The sequence below is a fragment of the Miniopterus schreibersii genome (assembly GCF_964146895.1).
Source record: "Miniopterus schreibersii genome assembly, chromosome: 5".
Classification (NCBI taxonomy): Eukaryota; Metazoa; Chordata; class Mammalia; order Chiroptera; family Miniopteridae; genus Miniopterus; species Miniopterus schreibersii.
This window is the reverse complement of record NC_138106.1, coordinates 39,716,405-39,735,139: the sequence shown is the minus strand read 5'-3', so window position 1 is coordinate 39,735,139 and position 18,735 is coordinate 39,716,405. Positions and strand designations below refer to the sequence as shown.

Below are 18,735 nucleotides of genomic sequence, written 5' to 3'. Positions count from 1 at the left end.
CCCTTCTCCATAGTGCTGATCGAACGAGCTCAGAAACCTACAGGGGCTTCCAGTTGCTTGTAAAATCCAGAAACTTTCCCAGCCTGACATTCCAGGCCTCTCAAGCACAGCTCTAGCATTCATTTCCAATCCTCAAAACCATGACTCCTCAGGGTTCCAAACAAACAATTCAACTGGCTGAGCCTGTCTGACAGCATCTGTGATAATTTCACCAACATGAAATTATTCTGGATACTTGTCTTATATCATCAAATGAACTGTGAGTTGTTCAAGAAAAGGGTTCATGTCTAAATCATATTCGTTGCCCCCACAATATGTACCTTGTAGTACGTAGTCAAACATTTTCCCCAGGGTCTTTACTATAAAAAAAAAATAAAGTCAAACAAAACAAAAATACTCAGACCAGATTGATCTGGCTGCTGTTTTGGTTTTTCATTAGTCTAAATTTCTGAATTGCATTGTTTAAAACTGAGCTCTTAAAATGTTTGTTTAAGGGCGATGAAGAATCCTTAATGAATTTTGAGGTGTACATAAGATGAGATTTTTAGAAAAACACCCAGGAGAGTGGGCTGTACCTTTGCCTGCTGGATGTCTGTAACTCTGCTCTGTAAGCATTGTGCTGAAGGTGCTGGCCTGATAGGTTTGCATGGGGCCCTTCAGTGCCAAGAGGCTGCTATGTGTTGAGAGGAGAGGACAACTCTTGCAAAGCTACCAGGGAAAATGCCACACTATAAAGGAAACAGTTTTGAGGCAACTCCCTCTATTATCAATTAGGAGATTTGGCAAGTCATATTGGCCTCGAATTTGTGTAAGTTTTCATCTCCTCTCTTAAAAGGAAGTTACTTTTAAACATTCCAAATAACCAAGTTTCAACAGGCACAGAGTAGCTTTTAAAAAAGCCTCTGAGAACAACATTTTTCTGAATCTCATCTCTTCCCATTTCTTCCTAAGGGAGACTGAGAGTAGAAGGTCTGGAATACATACATGAGCAATTAGAGAGACCACTTACCACAAAGTTTTGGCCCACCTCTCTATGGGCCATTGGTAGATAGCCTGAGCTGTCCAGGAAGCTGAAGGACACAGAGGGCTCTCTGACAGAGCAAGAACCCAGCTATGTTCTCCTAATACTTCCCCTTGGATCATGCTCCTAAGGCTGTGAGCATTTATTTTGTTTTCTCTACTTTGGAAAATTTTGAAATGAGAAAAATTTCAAAAGGTTAAATGTAATACACATTTATTTTTTCCTTTGTGTTTTATGAAAGCATTTCCTGAGGAAATTTATTTATGGTATTTCATGCAATACATTACGTGAACAAAGCAAAAATGCCCATCTAACTTCCATACGCAGACGCAGTCTACAATTAACATAATTTTCCCTCTTGGCCATGGTCAGCATGAGCCATTCAAACTGTTCAGCAATATTTCCTGTTCAGTGGTCCCTTCCATCTCTGCCCAAAGTGCTTATATTCTACCTATCACGGGTAAAATTCGGACAACAAAAACCCATGTTATTTTTCAGGTACTCGTATATAGTGAAAGAAGAGAGAGAGTTTAGAAGATGCAGACTTAGGTTCAAATCTCAGTGCCTTGCCCGGCTGAGCCACTCAGCGGTTGAGCGTCGACCTAGGATCCAGGCGATCGGGGTTCGATTCCCGGTCAGGGCACATGCCCGGGTTGCGGACTAGGCAACCGATCAATGACTCTCTCATCATTGATGTTTCTATCTCTCTCTCTCCCTCTCTTTTCTTCTCTCTGAAATCAATAAAGATATATTTAAAAATAAAGAAAAATAAAGAAATCTCAGTGCCTTTATTTACCAAGTGATCTTGGGGAAAGCACTTTAACCCTCATAGTCTGTTTCCTCATTTGCAAAATGGAGACAAGGGTGCCTACTTAACAGAACTATTATAAAGCTGTATGTAGAGTGCCTGGTACCTCTCATCAGAAGTTTAAAACACCCCTTTAGCAGATTTCTAAAAAGTAAACAGGAAAGGAGAAATTTCTCAATTCTCTTGCATTCCTGCTAGTTTCTTTTGCATCCACCAAAAACTGCCAAATCATAAATTTGGTGGAGGGGTGGGAGGTAGGGGGCACAAAGAAAGAAGATGGTGTGAAATGCTAAACTACATACAAAGTTAAGAAATTCCAAACATTTCCTGAAATACAACTGATTTACCTACATTCCACAGTATATATTTACTTTGGGGCAAGTGAGCTAGAGTTTTACTTGGGGATATTTTGATTTATCTCTGTGTTGCAAGAGTATTGTTTTGCATACATATGAGCTTGAGGTTTTATGGTTATGTTTTTACTACCACAGAGCTTTAGATTTCCACCTAGGTCCAGAGCAACAGTACCGATACAGATCTGGGATCCTCCCTTATTTTTCAGCCCTGGTGCTCAGTCCCTTAGTGTGACAGCTTTGTATACATAAGTGAGAACAAGCAGCTCACATCTTCAAGTTTCATCCACAGGCCCGCTCTCCAAATGGTAACCTCTTGGTTACCTCTCAGTTCTAAGTACATGTCCATTGGCAGCATAGCATGCTCTGGGAAGGACAGGTCCTGGAAGTAGAAGCAGAGCCATTTGGTCAGAGAATTCTAGGGTATTGGGAACCTAGAGAGTGGGTTAGAATAGTGCTTGACAAACTTTGTGTGTATTTGAATTACCTGGCGATCTTGTTAAAAACCAGATTCTGATTCAATTAGTAGAGTGGGTCCTGAGGATCTGGACTCTGTACTTCTAACAAGCTTTCAGGTGATTCTGCCACTGGTTCTATTAACAAATAGCCTGGGAAGGAGCATTGGTCATGAGTGGGCATATCCCTTGGCCCTGAGGGCTCCTCACCCTGTGGGATGGACATAGGGAGGTAAGGATCAAAGGAGCACTGTCTACAGTGTAGGCCTAGGACAGGAGTCTTGGTTGCCCAGTGGAAGGCCCAATGGTTTGTAGCTGCTGCAAGGAAAGGAAAAGAGGGTTCTATCAGGATGCTTGAAGGAAAAATCTGAAGGATTCAATTCAGTTTTCTTTTTATATAGTCGAATTATCAAACAGCAGCTCCAGAAATTTTAATTTTTATTAAGAAAATAGACAGTTAGGTTTGCTTAAAAATTATTCAAATGTTTACAGTGATAATTATTTTGTCATAGAATCTGTCTCTCAATCTCTCTTTATTTTACAAAACAACAGACACCTAGTTCCTTCAACCACTCCTCATTGGACTAGGTTAAAATTCCCCGAGAAGCCAGGTTATTCTCTTCTGAATATGTTCCAGGTTTCCAATGTCCTTATTAAAGTAAATGGCCAGGAAAAGAAAACAGCACTCTAGCAGTAATCAAATCACTGTGGAATATGCTGTGAGAACACCCTCCTTCCTTCTAGAGGCTGCATATCTGCTAATTTACTCTAAAATACTAGTTGTTTGGATGACTTACCACACTGCTGACTTACCTGGAGTTTACCAGCATATACAGTTTCTAATTTCTAAGTCTTTTTCACACCTGCTGCTGCTTTATTGAATACATTGTGAGGAGCTGATTTTTCAAATTGACTTTTGGAGAAAGTATATATGGAAAATATAGCTCAGAGTTAAATTCCACCTTTGGCACCTGATCTTTCATAAAGAAGCGTTTGATCAAAAACTGTAAGGCAGGAAAAAAACAAACCCTCCTGATGAAGGCTAAATGCTCAAGGCAAAAGCAAAAGGAATTAACTGCATTATATCCTAGGAAGACAGGCATTGAATTAACAGCTCATCACGAAATGTACCTCCATTTTAAGAATAGTTCCTAAATCAAGAGAGGTAGAACCCAAGCATATAATAAATAAATGAACAGATAAGTAGGTAGATAGAGAATAAATAGGCAGATAGATATCCTATCTTGGCCAAAGCTTAAGGAATTGCTTAAGTATTAAAAAAAAAAAAAAAAAAGATATCATCCAAAAATGAAACCAAATAAACCATCTTTCCACAACATAATTAAGAGGTGGCAGAACATTTCTGTGTCTGGCAAAATTAATTCTATTTGCATTATAAGATTATCCAACTGGCTGTAAGAGCCACAGAGATTGAGCATGGTCTTTAATTAATCCTGAACCACACTTAGTACAGCAGTGTGCACCCTTGGGAACTTTTGATCATTAAAATTAAAATTTGCATGTATATACAATCCCCTGAAGATGCTTCGGGTACGACTTCAGCCTTCTTCTAACATATCACCATACATTTCTACAGAGAGAGAGCGAAGAAATGACTTTCAGAATATTAAAGTAGCTTCTTCATAATTATTTAAAGGTCAATGAGATCAAGGACTTTTTTGCAATCTGACTGAGCCTAGTAGAGTTTATGTTAACTAAGCACTGATACTCGACAAAATGAATGATCACTTAAAGCCGCAGAGACGATGTAGTTTTAAAGATGTAAAGTATTGAACTCTATCTTAGGAACACTATTATTCATTTAATAAATGTATGCTCAGTGGACCTATGCTCAAAACACTGCCTCAGGCAACATTCATCAAGCTAAGAAAATTCCTCTGTATTTCACATTCTACCAGGAAAGAATAAGTGTTCTAAGAAAGCAGTAGGAGAAAACCATGAAGAGAGAAGCTATAATTACAGAGAGGGAGACTCCATCACTGACTCGAGGATCAGTGAATCCTGAAAGAAGAGGCAGTTGGAACATAAAAGTATAATGAGAAATGTGCATTCAAAGATAATAAAAAACATTATTCCAAATACAAGGGCATAATACAAAAGCATGAATCATAAGAGTGGGAAAGTATTGGAGTTTCTCTGCCTTTCACCGTAAGTGTGGTAGATACTGAGTATTTTCCTTGAGCTTAAAGTCCTTAACTAGTTCCTTTCTGCTCTAGAATGAGGAAGAAATTCTCTCCCCCTCACAGCCCCCTTTGTATGTGTGTGTGTTTTGAGCAACTGGAGGTGGCCTAGAAAAGGGAGCATTCATTTCTGCATGGAAACATGCACATAGCTTGCATATAGCAAACTCTCTCTGATAATTCATGGCCTGGTATGATAAGAAATGTAGCTTCAATTTATTAATAGATACTCTGCACAGAACCACCTGGTGGGGAGGGTAAATTAATCAAGAGATGTGTGTTAGATACTCAGCTACCTCTTACTCTTAAAACTTCATATGGTTTTCCCATAAGAAAGTGTAAAGTATTACACAGAAACTGTTGAATGTTTTTGTGTGACCTAAACCTACTACACAATGGGAGAAGTCAGCCAAGAGTTTGGACGAATAGATTGGGGTCAAGTAATAGAAGATACTGAAAACCAAGCTAAAGAGTTTAACCTTAACCTATAAGACATTATCCCCTAAACAACTGGGGGCTGGGGAAACCTTTCAATAAGAGGAGAGATATAAATTTGACTACAGCTTTGATTTAAGATGCTTAAGTGGTAAGAACTTGAGTGGCAGGATGGATTTTGGGGGACTGTCAAGTAAGAAAGACCAGCTAAGAGCCTCTATGTGGAGAACTCATGAGACCTGGATCAGGGCAGGAGGAGTTAAAAAGGGAGAGCGAGGTAGCCTTCAGAGTCAAAGAAAATAGGATCATGACCTCAAGTTGCAAACATCCTTCAAAAATTGTTTAGTAATCCCTTCTCACAACTATTCTGTGGTCCTGAAGTTTGTATCCTCAGCGAGTGAGAAGATAGCAGTTCCCTTAACCCAGGCAGTCGATTCAGGTCAGAGAGGGAAATGAGTTTATTCCTGGGCTTGCTGAGTTTGAGGGGCCTGTGGCGTAGCAAACCCATCCTGGACATTTCTTTGCTCCCCTTTCTGCCACATCTTTGCTCCCCTCCCCTCTAGCAAACCCTCTCCAGGAGTGAACAAACTCTAATAATCCACACCCCAGAACAGGAGGCCCTCAGTTTTAAGAGCAGAAGGAAAGAAGAAAGTGGCTGGCTCCCACAGGCTCACTGCCACCAGTGCCCTTCCCAGTGTGTGAAGGTGGAGGGAGGGCAGAGCCTCCTATTCAAACAGACCAGGCTTCCAATTCTGTAGAGACTGAGAGCCAAGCTGAGGACACTGCCAGAGGAGGCCCACGTCACCTCATTTACAATCTGGGGAACAACAAAACGGATATGGGTGGTATGGAATCTCTCCTCACAACCTGGCTTCAAGTCTCCCACTTTAAAGAAAAGAAATTCTTAATGAATGACCTAAACCAATTAGAGAGCTGCAGAAACTGAGCCCAAGCTCTAAAACAGAGGTTGCAGGTTCCTATTAGGTGGAATGATCTGAACAAGGGCCAAAACCAGCAGACATAGGACCTGAGGATGCCTCAATCCTGGCCTGTCCCAGAAGGCAGCCGATCCTCCACACTGCAGAGGCCCTCTCATCCATCTCCTCACATCCAAGGATGTCTTTGCGAACAGTGCTACCCAGCTTTCCTTCTCTGATGATTTGGCCAGGCTTCCTTATTGCTATGTAGCATTTAATTATCTTGTAAGAACCTCTCACCAAAGTACATATGGAAGAATTGAGATTTGGAATAACTTGTCACCTTAAAGCTTTTGCTTACTTGTTTTTGCAATGTGTATGTTTAATTCCATATAGAATTTAGAGTTATGACAAATATTTTTTTCTAGCCCTGAAACCATTGCAATTTTGAAGGATAGGAAAGAAATAAGAGTTGAGGCAGACATAGAGTAATCAATCAACTAATGTATGCCAAGATATTTATATTATGTAATTTCTTTTAATCCCTCTACAACCCTATGAGTTGTATATTATTATTATCATCATCATCATTATTATTATCCCTATTTCATTGAGATTCAGGGAGGTGAAGGAAGTTTTCAAGTAGCAAATGGAAGAGACATAAATCAGCTCCAAAATGTGGCACTGTTATCAACCTAATATAATCACTATTTTTACATGAAATTTAATGGGAGGAAAACTGGTGGCAAGTATAGAGAAGCAAAAGAAGCCAAAAATAAGGAAAATTACATCTAATCCCACCACCCAGAGATAATCAGCCTTAATATTCTGTTGTAAATCCTGCAATTACAGAACTTTAACTCCCTTTTTGGAGCTCCCACTGATGCTACAGAAAGCTTTTGAACAAATTACATCTTCTTGTTATATTCAGAATCACGAAGAAAAAACAGAAAATGTATTTTCACATTTTTTTTAAAAAGTAAATTTGAGAAGTAGTCATCAAGTCCTACTACACGCTTCAACACTGCTTGGTGTCTGGGAAATTAGAAGGCATCTGTGTTCTTTCAATACCTGTACCCCAGAAGCTCACCTGAAAGGGCAGCCATGGATTAGTAGAAGCACAGCCAGAGGTCTGGGAGGTCTCAATAGGTTCTGCGACTTTAAGTGAGACAAAGTATAAGGAACCCAACTTTACCATAGGCTAATTGACATAAACAAGAGCTAAGTTCCTATGGCATCTCATCAACTTTATAAAGAAATGACACTGAACAAAATGACATTATTTGAGGACCTGCTGTACAGACTATCATCTTCATTTTACAGATGAAAAAAAACAAAGGAAAGGGAATATAAGAGATATTCCAAAGACTGTACAGTCAGGAAGGGGCTAAACCTGAACTGAAACACAGAAGGTCTGGATAGTCCGGGCTCTTAACCACTACATTGAAGCAAAGTCGGGAAACCACCGTAATCACTGAAGTAAGAGGCAATGAAAACCCAAAGTAAGATCACAACAGTAGAAATGGCAAGGGTTAGGTGTAAGAAATGTGGCAAAAATAGACTTGACAGAATTTGACAACCTGATTAGATTAGTGGGAAATAAGGAGCCAAAGATGATAGAGTTTTCAAGCCTGAATAATAAAAAGGCCATCCTCATAAATAAAGGCCTGCAGAGGAGCAGCAGGTTTGTTGGGGAAGCATGAGATAGGAGGAAGATGACAGGTTGAGTCTGAGATGCCTGTGGGGCACACAGGTGGAGACAGCCAAAGGGAAGAAACGCAGGTGTGGAGTGTTTCTCGTCATTGAGCCCCCAGACTTGCTCCAGGTCCAATCAGCTATTTTCAGCCTAGGTTTTCAGTCTTAGACTTACCCTGCACATTGGTGAGTGACACAGGATAGAATTTTCCATAAATGCTTGGATTTGGGGGGGGGGGAGGGAATCTCACCCACAGGCCCAAGCAATCATAAACTCAGCCGCCTCTTAACAAGCTGGATTCTTGTGCAAAACCGTCGTAAGCAGCTTATTTTCCCAACTTAAGGTATTAGGCACACAAATCAGTGGCCAGAGGATAGACACAGTAACAGCTGAGTAATTCTTTCCTCTCCACAGCAAGCTGCCCTTGTGAAGGTGAATTTGCTTGTGCATGATAATGAAGTATACTCAGGACTTTTGAAAGTGAAGGTTGGCTCAGAATGTGTTTCTCTGCCCAGGTTAGGCCTAAGAGGGTCCTCAACCTGGCTGAGGTGGGAAGAGAAAAGACAGACAGAAGGGGACAATGAACCAAAGTTCAAGGTTGGTGGAGGAGCCCCAGCTTCCTTTACACAGCTGAGGCTGTGTCTTAGTAACTTGGGATTTATGATCATGGCATTGAGTGGGTTTGCCCCTTCTAAAAAATAAGCAAATCACCCCAAAATGATATGGTGAATAGTATATAGCTTTCATATCAGTCCTGTATGGTATAGTAGACATTGTTTTTCTCCTTCAATACATGTCAACCTATGGAGTTTTGCTCTGACTTCCTACTGCAGATTCCAGAAAGAGTTAACCAGAATATATAGGCTTCGCTATCTCAGTTTATCACAAATAGCAGGGTCTGCTCCTTACATACAATATAAAGCTCATTTAAAAAAAAAAAAAAAAAAAATGAAGCAGCTCCATTATTGGCCCAAATCTAAAAACCTTGAAAATTAATTTTATTTAGCTGAACTTTCAGTGAGTACACACATATGCACATGCACCCAGAGAGATCTCTCTGTCTCGTCTTTCTGTCTGTCTCTGTTTCTGTCTCTCTCCCCTCCCACCCCTCTGCTGCTGTTTCTTATATAAACTTTCTGTTAAAAATCAAAATGCTAATTTACATAATCCTAAAGTTGAGTGATAAAAGTCATATATCATCGTTGCTGACTCCAGTTCTTTAAATCTTCTCCCACACTCCCACCTGAAATATATTTTTCTTTAAAAATCCTACCTTAAAGAAGTATAAGGTATGATTGGGGGGGTGGGGCGACTATCGAAGATAAACACGTTTGATTTACGCTTATGCTTCAAGGGTTGACACCTCATTGAAAATGCTGATATTTTAAACGGTCATTACAAAAGCCCAATGATTTCTCTGGGCACATCAACTGAGCATCTTCCATCAAAATAACATTTGTACTGACAGATATTGTGATGCCCAGAGCACTGAAAACAGTCAAGCGATACCAGCAGCAACTCTGAATACTTCCTCTCTGAAATCATCAGCGCCCAGAGCAAAGTGCTAAGATATTGGAAACCCTTTCCTGGAAAAATCATTGCCCTTTCAACTGGTAGGGACTCTAGGTATTTCTTGTTTCTTTTCTCACCCCGTGGACTGGCTCCCACTTCCCCTCTCATTCCTGCTCATATCAGTCTATTATCACAACAACATTTGCAGATTACTACTAAAATAAGAATTTTAATAACTTTCAGCACAGTATTGTCTTGTTCTTTTTAGAAAATCTTAAGCAGTTGGTGATGTTTATAGGGAAACAATACACATTATTTTTATTTGAATTCTGGGGAGATATGCAAACAAACTGAATTTTACCAGCAGCTGGTAAAGCCAGTCCTCTGACACAGGGAGTTCTGAGATCTGGTGTCCAATGACATGTCTATTCACTTGTAGACTCATTGCACCCTGTGAAGATAGCCTTGTGTTAGGCATGTAACCAGCAAAGTGCTTATAATGGTGTTAAGACATAACGTTAGACAAAGAGTGCTGTTGGAATCAGAGAAGATGGCAGTTAATAATGAGTTAGAGCTGAGTTTTCTTTGCTAAGAAATAAGATTCTCAGACCAAATTAAAATCCATAATCACATTTGCACACGCATTCTGTAATCAAGAACTTTGGGAAACACTTCTTTTTTTGTTTAGATGTTCTCAATGCACATTAGTCTAAAGCACTCTGGAAGTGCATGGGTAAGAAACCTATTTGATTGTATGCAGTCAGATATTTCTTCATTTACTCGGAGCACTGGAACACCTTTCTGATGTGTGCAATTCCATGGAACACGTCGGGCCTGATGTTTTCAAAGGAGCCTTCCCTCTCTGACAGAGAGGCTTCCGTGCCGTGCTATCACTAAGTGGAGTCCTGCAGCACCTGGGGCCCACCTTTCATAGGTCTGGCAGGTCTTGAAAAGAAAAATCCATTAGACAAAGTCCACAGACACTTTCCAAACTGCTTGCAACACCTGTCTTCTCCCAACAATGTGGCAACCAGTACTGTAGAAAAATAACCAAGATCATCTTAAGAAAAAGTGAAGAATTTAAAAGGGAAAGAAAAGATGGGGTGGGGGAAACAGGCAGGAAACATTGATCAAGAGTTAGGGAACATGCCTGGCCAGTATGGCTCAGTGGATTGAGTGTCATCCCATGCACCAAGAGGTCACTGGTTGCAGGCTTGATCTCCAGTAGGGGTGTGCAGGAGGCAGCTGATTGATGTCTCACATCAATATTTCTATCTCCCTCTCCCTGTCCCTATCCCTCCCTCTCTCTCTAAAAATCAATAAAAACATATTTTAAAAAAGAGGTAGGGAACATGAGTGCAACCATGTCAATGACTGCCCTTATAATATCCATGCATCCACTTTCTGTTAAATATCATTGATCCGCCCTTGCTTTAAATACAATTCTGATTATAGAAGAAGGGAAGTGTCCAGTCTTCTCTGTTGCAAAACACAAAAATAGCAAAGTACATTTAAAGTGTAAATTCCTCCATCCAGATCTTTGATTTATTTAACTCAAGATTTAGGTTTGGATCTTGGCTCTGTAACTTTACTAAGTCTGTGATCTGGACAAATAACTTCACATCCCCATGCCTTACTTTTTGTATCTTTAAAAGGAAAAAATAACTTTTACCTCCCAGGGTTCTCATGAGGATTAAATGAAACAATGTGTGTGAAGTTCCCTGCCTCTCTCAGTTTTAATAAAAGTTTGTGGAACAAGTGATTGACCGGTTGCTGCTGACCATTCCCCATCACAAAAACACCTTCTCTCTTGGTTTCCATGACTCTATCCAATATTATTTTTAAGGAAATTGTTGAAAATATCAATTTCATAGTCGGTAAACTCTAACTGCATTGTTATTCTATTAAAACACATTCTTTAAAAATTAAAGCACTCTCATTTCATAGCATCAAAATTTCCAACAAATCATATTGTAAGAAAATCTTATTTTGTTTATTTATGTCTATTATTGCTATAAAGTAAGTGACTAGCTGTCTTTTTTTGCAGAAAAAGAAAAGAATAAAACCATGAAGTCACCTTGGAGACATCCCCAGTCCTAAACTCTGAAGGAAACCAAACACCTATTTAATGGATCTGAAAAATTATTACCAGTCCATTCGATCTAAGTTGTCCCATTACATTAAAAGATAGGCACCAACATGAGGCACAAATAATTGAGGTTTGATATAAAAATGAAAACGAAACATCTAGGAACTCCAAAGCCTTTCATAATTAATACATTAACCTTCTGTTAGTTTAAATGATGGGCGAGGTAACTCAGACCCAATACATTAATTCACCCTGAGAGTGGGTTGAGTTAAAGTTTCCTTTTTAGATATGCATGGTTTGCTCAGTAATAATAAAAAAAGAGAACCACAGAATTCCACATACACAGCATCACTCCCTCTGAACCAGCCCCGGCATGCCAGGTTGCAGGGCACCTAAACCCACACACCAAGACTTTAACTTGAGCTTGGCTGGGGAACTTGGACGAGACTTTCACTATTCAGAGACAGAAAATATTAATTATCATCAGATCTGTCATTATCTTCCCATCCCCCCCACATCCTCCTCATCCTTTCTCCCTCCAGCCAGCAAAATGGAAAGCAGTGATTTGCCGAGTAGATTGTGGTTTTACTCAAAAAAATAAAAAGGGAGGGGGGGGGTTGGCTGTGTATGCCTACTCAAAGTAATCAAAACAAGGAGATGGGAGAGGTAGTCTTTGAAGGACCCTGGGGCAATTTTGTAGAAAATCCAGAAAATATGATTTCATTAAAGCACCTACAAAAGAAAGGCAAAGAGAAAGAGGAGGGAGGGAGAGAAGAAGACAGGGACTGAGACAGACAGACAGACAGAGGGGATGGATGAGAAAGAGAGGAGAGAACTAATGAGAGAGAAGAGAGAGATAGAAGAAGTAAGACATAAACAAAACAAGGCAAAACCCCACATGTGTAATGCCCTCTCCCCCGCTCTCTGCCTTTTGAACTGCGTGTCCAGGCAGATAAAGGTGTTAGGAGAGTGTGTAGAAGCAGCGAGCAGAGTTGGCCTGGCATATTGAAAAAACAGACAAACGCCTACAAGATATGATTTCAGGAGTGCCTGGATCACCCAGTGCCCAAAATAACACCGCTTCACCCACTGGCTGATGCTGAAAATTCCACTGTTTGTGTTTCATTTGTTTTGGAAAGGGCTATGATGCCTACTGACATTGCCTTGGGTTAGGGAACTCTTTCAGTCTCTTTGCAACCATTTATAATCTTTTGTGTGTGCCTTTCAAGGTCCCTCCTGGGTGCTGGTTTGTACCCGGGGTAAGAGGAAAAGATATAGAAATAGTAGGTTCCTGAGCAGAAACAAGAGTCAAACCAGAAAGCTAAAGTCATTGAGAACAAAATTTACCTATTCAACTAGCCCTCAGTCCATGGCTTACAATGAACATTTAGTTTGTATTAGAAATTAAGGAAGATGAAAAAAATATCAATTACATTTTGATTTTATATCTATAAAATTAGATGTATCACATAATGCTGAATAATTGAGATAATTATGCAGTATCCCAATAACACATACACACACAAGCATACACACACAAATCCACAATAATACAACTCCAGGGCTATTTGGCTCAGGAGCTAAGTGTCATTTTAAAAAACCAAGTTCTTTCCAGAAAGCTGCTTAGCTGTCCTCCGTATTTCACCTTAGTTCCTCTCATGGTAGCCAGGTGGCTAAAGCTGTACCAGGTTTCACATGCAGACCCAACAACGTAGAGCTCTTTGTACCCATTTTTTAAAAAAATCAATAAAGAAAAATTTCCCCTGAATTCCCCTAGAAGACCTTCACTTATGTAAGAAGCAATCACTTAGTGGTTAGGAGCACAGACTTTGGGGCCAGACTCCTAGGTTTGAATTCAGCTCTGTCACGTATTAGCTGTGTTTCCTTGGAAAGTTACTTAACGTCTCTATTTATCAGTTTCCTTTTAGTATTTACTCTATCCCATGGGCTATGATAAACTTTTTCTTAGCTAATCTATTATTTCAGATATGACACTCACACTTTTAAAAACCTTTTTCTCCTATACTTTGCTAGGTTAGAGGGTCTCAAAACTAAGTAAGACCAAGTTCATGATATGAAATATCTTCTAGTCTAGCATGGAGATTGTCCTGTACACAGCTGGTGCTGATGGGAGTTTACAACAAAAATCCCTAAGTAGCAAAAAACAAGGTGTAACTCCATCCCCTTCTCTGCAATAGGAATCCCACCCAACCATAGAGCTAAGAGGAAGTGGCTACAAATCCAGCTCAGAGACCTTCTGGATAAAGATCTGTGATCTATGGGATTATTCTTACTCTTGTTTGAGGCTCTTCCTCTAATTCATCTGCATATCTGAAGGTCTGGATTCAGTTTATTCTTTCATTCAACATCCCCCTCTGTAACTTTCCATAAATATCTCATTAGAGAGGGAATCGCCTCTCTGCACTGTTGCATTCAAAGTCACAACCTACAAGTTGATACCGAGTCTCTAGACAACCTGCAACAGGTGTCAGGGGAGTCTGCCTCTGCGCGATGAACCAGCTTGCCCTGTCTCCCCCAAATCAGGTGACTTCCTTTGTTTTCTGTTCCCGATTCAGTGAGGTTTTCTTTTTATATATTTTTTTTAAAAACTGCCTTTATTATAAGGACAATACACAGTAAAACAAAGCTAGGAGATGGTAGGGTGGAAGTTAAGGAAAAACTTAATCACCAACCAAGCTGCCCAAACATGGCCTCCTACTGCAGAGGAGGGCGATTTGTCCCTTACCTCCCCTGCCAGTCCTTATTCCGAGAAGGGTGCTCCTAGCAGGGCTGGGCCCATGGAGCCCCATTTTCCAATCTGTTCTCCTTCTGGGTATTTAGGAACCGTTGTATAGTGCTCAGGTTTTCAAGATATAGAAGAGAGTATGGAGAAAGGAAAGATGTTACAGCCTTTTGTTCCAGTGTCATCCCCAGGGCTATCCCTCAGTATTTATTGATGCCACAGAGATGAACCCCATGGAATTGGGGCAATTTAGGCAGCAGTACACTGAGCAATGAGGCTGCGTTGATGAGGAAGCGAACAGCACCGTACTTGGTGTAGAAGCTGGCTAGGAGGCAGAGTATACAAGAGGAGAGATGCCGAGGGATTTGCAGGAAGAGGTAAATCGGAGCCCGTAGACCACCTGTTCCTAGCGTGTCAGTAGCTGAGCCTTTCCTTGGTCAAGGGTCTCAAAGGGTGTAGCTTTCACCATACGTAGCAAGACATACATAGCCAAGGTATGGATGACGTTGGTCAGGGTCCACACTACAGGAATGCTGACGAAGAGGATGATGAATAGAACCGCATGCAGCAGTCCCAGGAAGATGAAATAGCCAGCCAGATGCCCTGGCTATGCGTCCCTTGAGGGTAGGGGTTTACTTGACTGTGTGCCACTCCCACACTCATCCTGTAAGCTCAAGAAGCTGGCTGGCTAGAGGTGCAGTGCTCCAGTGAGGTTTTTCATACTGCCTTTCATTGAAAGCTTACTGTGTGTCAGATATTGTTTTTAATACTTTCTATATATATACCATATAATTTAATCCTTGCAACAACGCTTGAGACAAGTAAAATTGTGCCCATTTTACAGGTGACAAATATAAAACTTAGAGAGGCTGAAAAACTTACACAAGTTAGGAAGAGTTCCCCAAAGTAGAAAGTGGCAAAGCTACAATTTCAAGGTAGGTTCATCTAACTCCGAAGGCAGTGCTTTTAGCCACTAGGTTATAGTTGTCTCTTTCTGCAACATAATCACGTTGCAAAATATATTACAGAACACTGATTTCCTGAAACCTGCAGATTTACTATGTGTGTCCTCTGCCATCAATTGAATCATACATAGGAATGTTGAACAGGTCAGAACAGGACTCATTGTGGGTTGCCAGGGACTGTTCTCCACTATGATAACTGTCCACCTTCTGGGCAATGATTGGCAAACTAGGGCCTGTGGCCAAATCTGGCCCACTGCCTGTTGTTTTTTAAAAAGCTGTATTGTAACACAGCCCCATCCATTCATTTATTGTCAATTGTTGCTTTCACTCTATAACAGCCCAGTTGAGTAGCTGTGATACTGTATGGTCCCTAGAGTTTAATGTTTACTATATCTCTTTAGAGAAAATGTTTGCTGACTTCAGCCTAAAATATAACTGACTTCAAATACATTTTGAAAGGTTTGACTTATGAAGTTTTATTATTTTATACTCTGAACATACTTCCTAAGAATATGGAGCATAGGTGCTTGGCACTTGTCTCTTTCCATGATACCACATCCAGCCTTATTTAATGAGCACATGGACTGTAACAAATTGGATAGAAAAAGGCATTGTTCATAGCATCATTTACCACATTACTAAAGTGGGACATTATGGATCTGGATGAGTAATCTGCTTTTCAGCAGCAGCTTCCACACCTCGTGCTGGGCTGGAAGACCCAGGGCTACAACATTGCAGACTCCTCCTGACCTCTGGACCCCTGAGGCTTTCTCTCAACCCAAAGGAGTAGCAACTACCACCCAAATGTTCATCTTGGGAGCACTAGATCTAAAGATCTAGGCAGTAGATTATCCAGGTCCCTGCTTCACTGCTCCTGAGCCTTGGAGTCACAGCACTATTTCAACCCCACAAAGACAGTGTCAAGAAAAGAAGAGGCACTGATTCTAAATCAAGCAACCAAGGGTAAGAGAAAGGGCATGGTGATAGAGATCTTTGATATACGTGACTGTCCTCTGCGAAGCCGGTCAGTCAGCCTGGAGACACACATCTGAGAAAGCACATGATTTAAAGTTCATAAATCTGAAGCATATTTATGGATATGAGGACTTAAGCTTATTTGTGGCTACCCTGAGTTCCCCACTTCTGAGCATGTTGAGGCAGACACCAGTGACCCAGTTGCCAGCTAATATAATAGAGATTCCAAAATAAAATATGGAATTGAACTAAAAAGCTGTAAAGTGCATTCAAGTTCATGGATCCATGCTACCCATGCTCCTCAATGTTGGTATTTTTTTGTTTCGTTTTTTTAAGTCTTTATTGATTTCAGAAAGAGGAAGGGAGAGGGAGAGAGAGATGAAACATCAATGATAAAAGTCATTGATCAGCTGCCTCCTGCACACCCCCTGCTGGGGATGGAGCCTGCAACCCTGGCATGTGCTCTGACCTGGAATCGAATCTCAGTCTCCTGAATAATAAGTCCATGTTGAACCGCTGAGCCACGCCGGCCAAGCTCAATGTTGTCTTTTTAGCTTGCCTATACATCAATTGTTTACCAACAATTGATCTCCCTAATTAATTGGCTTTTAGCACTTCAAACCTATAGACTTTCACTTATTTAGTCTTCTATATTCTGTACACTGGTCAAACATGCACCTACTGAATGAAACAATTTGATTTTCAGAGGCTTGAGTCACAAATAAGAAGACTTTTTTTTTAAAAAAGCACTTGCTCCTAATAGAATTGAGGTATGTTGTTTTCCCATTCTTACCTTTACACTACTATCTGCATTTCTTTCTCCATCAAACCATCAGACCACCCAAATCAATTCCTCTCCTTCCTTTGAATTTACTGTTTTCTGAAACATGTGTGTAGTTTAAAAATTCCCCTGAAATCTTAGGGTATGAGGTGTGTGCAAATGCGTGTGTTTAAAGCTCTGCCTCATATCCAGATAATTATGTTTGGGACAAATACATCATGTAGACTTACCTCTGCCTTGCACCCAATGCCTTGAAAGCCCTAGGAGGGCTGGAAACTGGAGGGGAAGCTGCCTTGGTTGGGCAGAGAGCCACATGGCTACATGTTTCACACAAACCTCCTGTTCCATGCTATTTCCTCCCTTCCCTTCTGCTGCCAAACCACCACAGTTCAGCTAATTCCTCCCTGAGCAGCGTCTCACCCAGTGCTGCAATTATAGTGGAGACAGAAATGGAGTTGGAAATGAAGTAATGAGGAAACACAGAGAGGAGGCCACCATGATTCATCCCTAAAGTATGTGGGGTCATTAAATCTATACATGTGGTCCACTAGTCACTAATTTTACCCACGAACTGAAGAAAAAAAGGAAGAAATGAAAATTAGGTGTTTTGAGAAAACCCTGTCTCTGTTGGTCCCTTTCCGAGAAAGCAGCTTGCTGAAAAGTACCAACCTGTCATCATAAATAATCCCAAGGTACTATTTAGAGCATCCATAAGCCAAGACAAGGAAGTATACAGACAGTCCCCAACTCAGAATGGTTCAACTTTACAATGGTGCAAAAGCAATACACAGTCAGAAGAAAACCATGCTTCAGATTTTGAATTTTGACGTTTTCCTGGGCTAGTGACCTGCGGTGCAACAGCTACAGTAAACCACAGCCCCCGGCCAGCCATGCAATCATGAGGATAAACAACCGTACTCTACAGTGTACTGTGTTGCCAAAGTTTTTGGATATTGTTTGCTTTTGCATCCCATCTTGTCTACAAAATGCCCATCTGAGTGTATCTCCAGCCCCTGGTGAGAAGAGGAAGGTGTTTACTCTCTTGAGATGAAACTCAAGATACTTGCCCAACTATCGTATGTATTCTGAGCACATTTAAGGTCAGCTAAGCTAAGCTCTGAGGCTCAGTAGATTAGGTGTATTAAATGTATCTTCGACTGATGATACTTTCAACTTGAGATGGTTTTATCCGGACAAAATCCACTATAAGTTCAGGAGCATCTATAAAGGAATTGTTAACAGAGTATGGTTTCTGCAGTTTGTTGTTGATACAACTGGTCTTTTGCCTTAGATACCAATAGTTTAACATGTGCTTGAGGCGATATTTCAGTACTTGTCCTATGGCCTGAAATTTTCCGAGAGATAAAAGGAAGAAATTATTACATCAATAGCCCAAGAAATTTTCCTCCTGGCCTGGTTTTATGGAAATTTGCTTATTCTGCTTTCTAGTAGTGACCCAGCACTGAATTCCACACATTTCTCCTGAAACTATTCTCTCCTGATTGCTGCATTCCTCCTAACAGCAGCACCATTCTCCTTGCCTCCCAGATGTCCAATCATAGATATTTGTAGCTCCTTTTCTCCTGTTCTTCCCCCTCTGCAATTCCCACCACAGCCCCCACTTCAGCATCAGGTCAACATCTGCTGCTGCTTCCTCTTCTGTAGCAGTGACTTCTCTTCATCCTATGGCCGTCTCAATAGTTCAGATACTGTTCCACTGCAGCAGCCTCCTAACTGGTCTCACTTCCTCCCCCATTGCCCTGCTCCCATCCTTCCACAGGAAT

General features: G+C 40.7%; 1 pseudogene across 1 annotated transcript; it reads right to left on the bottom strand.

Annotated features, from left to right (window-relative positions):
- Nucleotides 1-14,430: 14,430 nt before the first annotated feature.
- LOC308557826 (ORM1-like protein 2 pseudogene) lies at nt 14,431-14,893 on the bottom strand (annotated as a pseudogene). Its single transcript has one exon. The product of its transcript is annotated as an ORM1-like protein 2 pseudogene (transcript).
- Between the last annotated feature and the right edge of the window lie 3,842 nt (nt 14,894-18,735).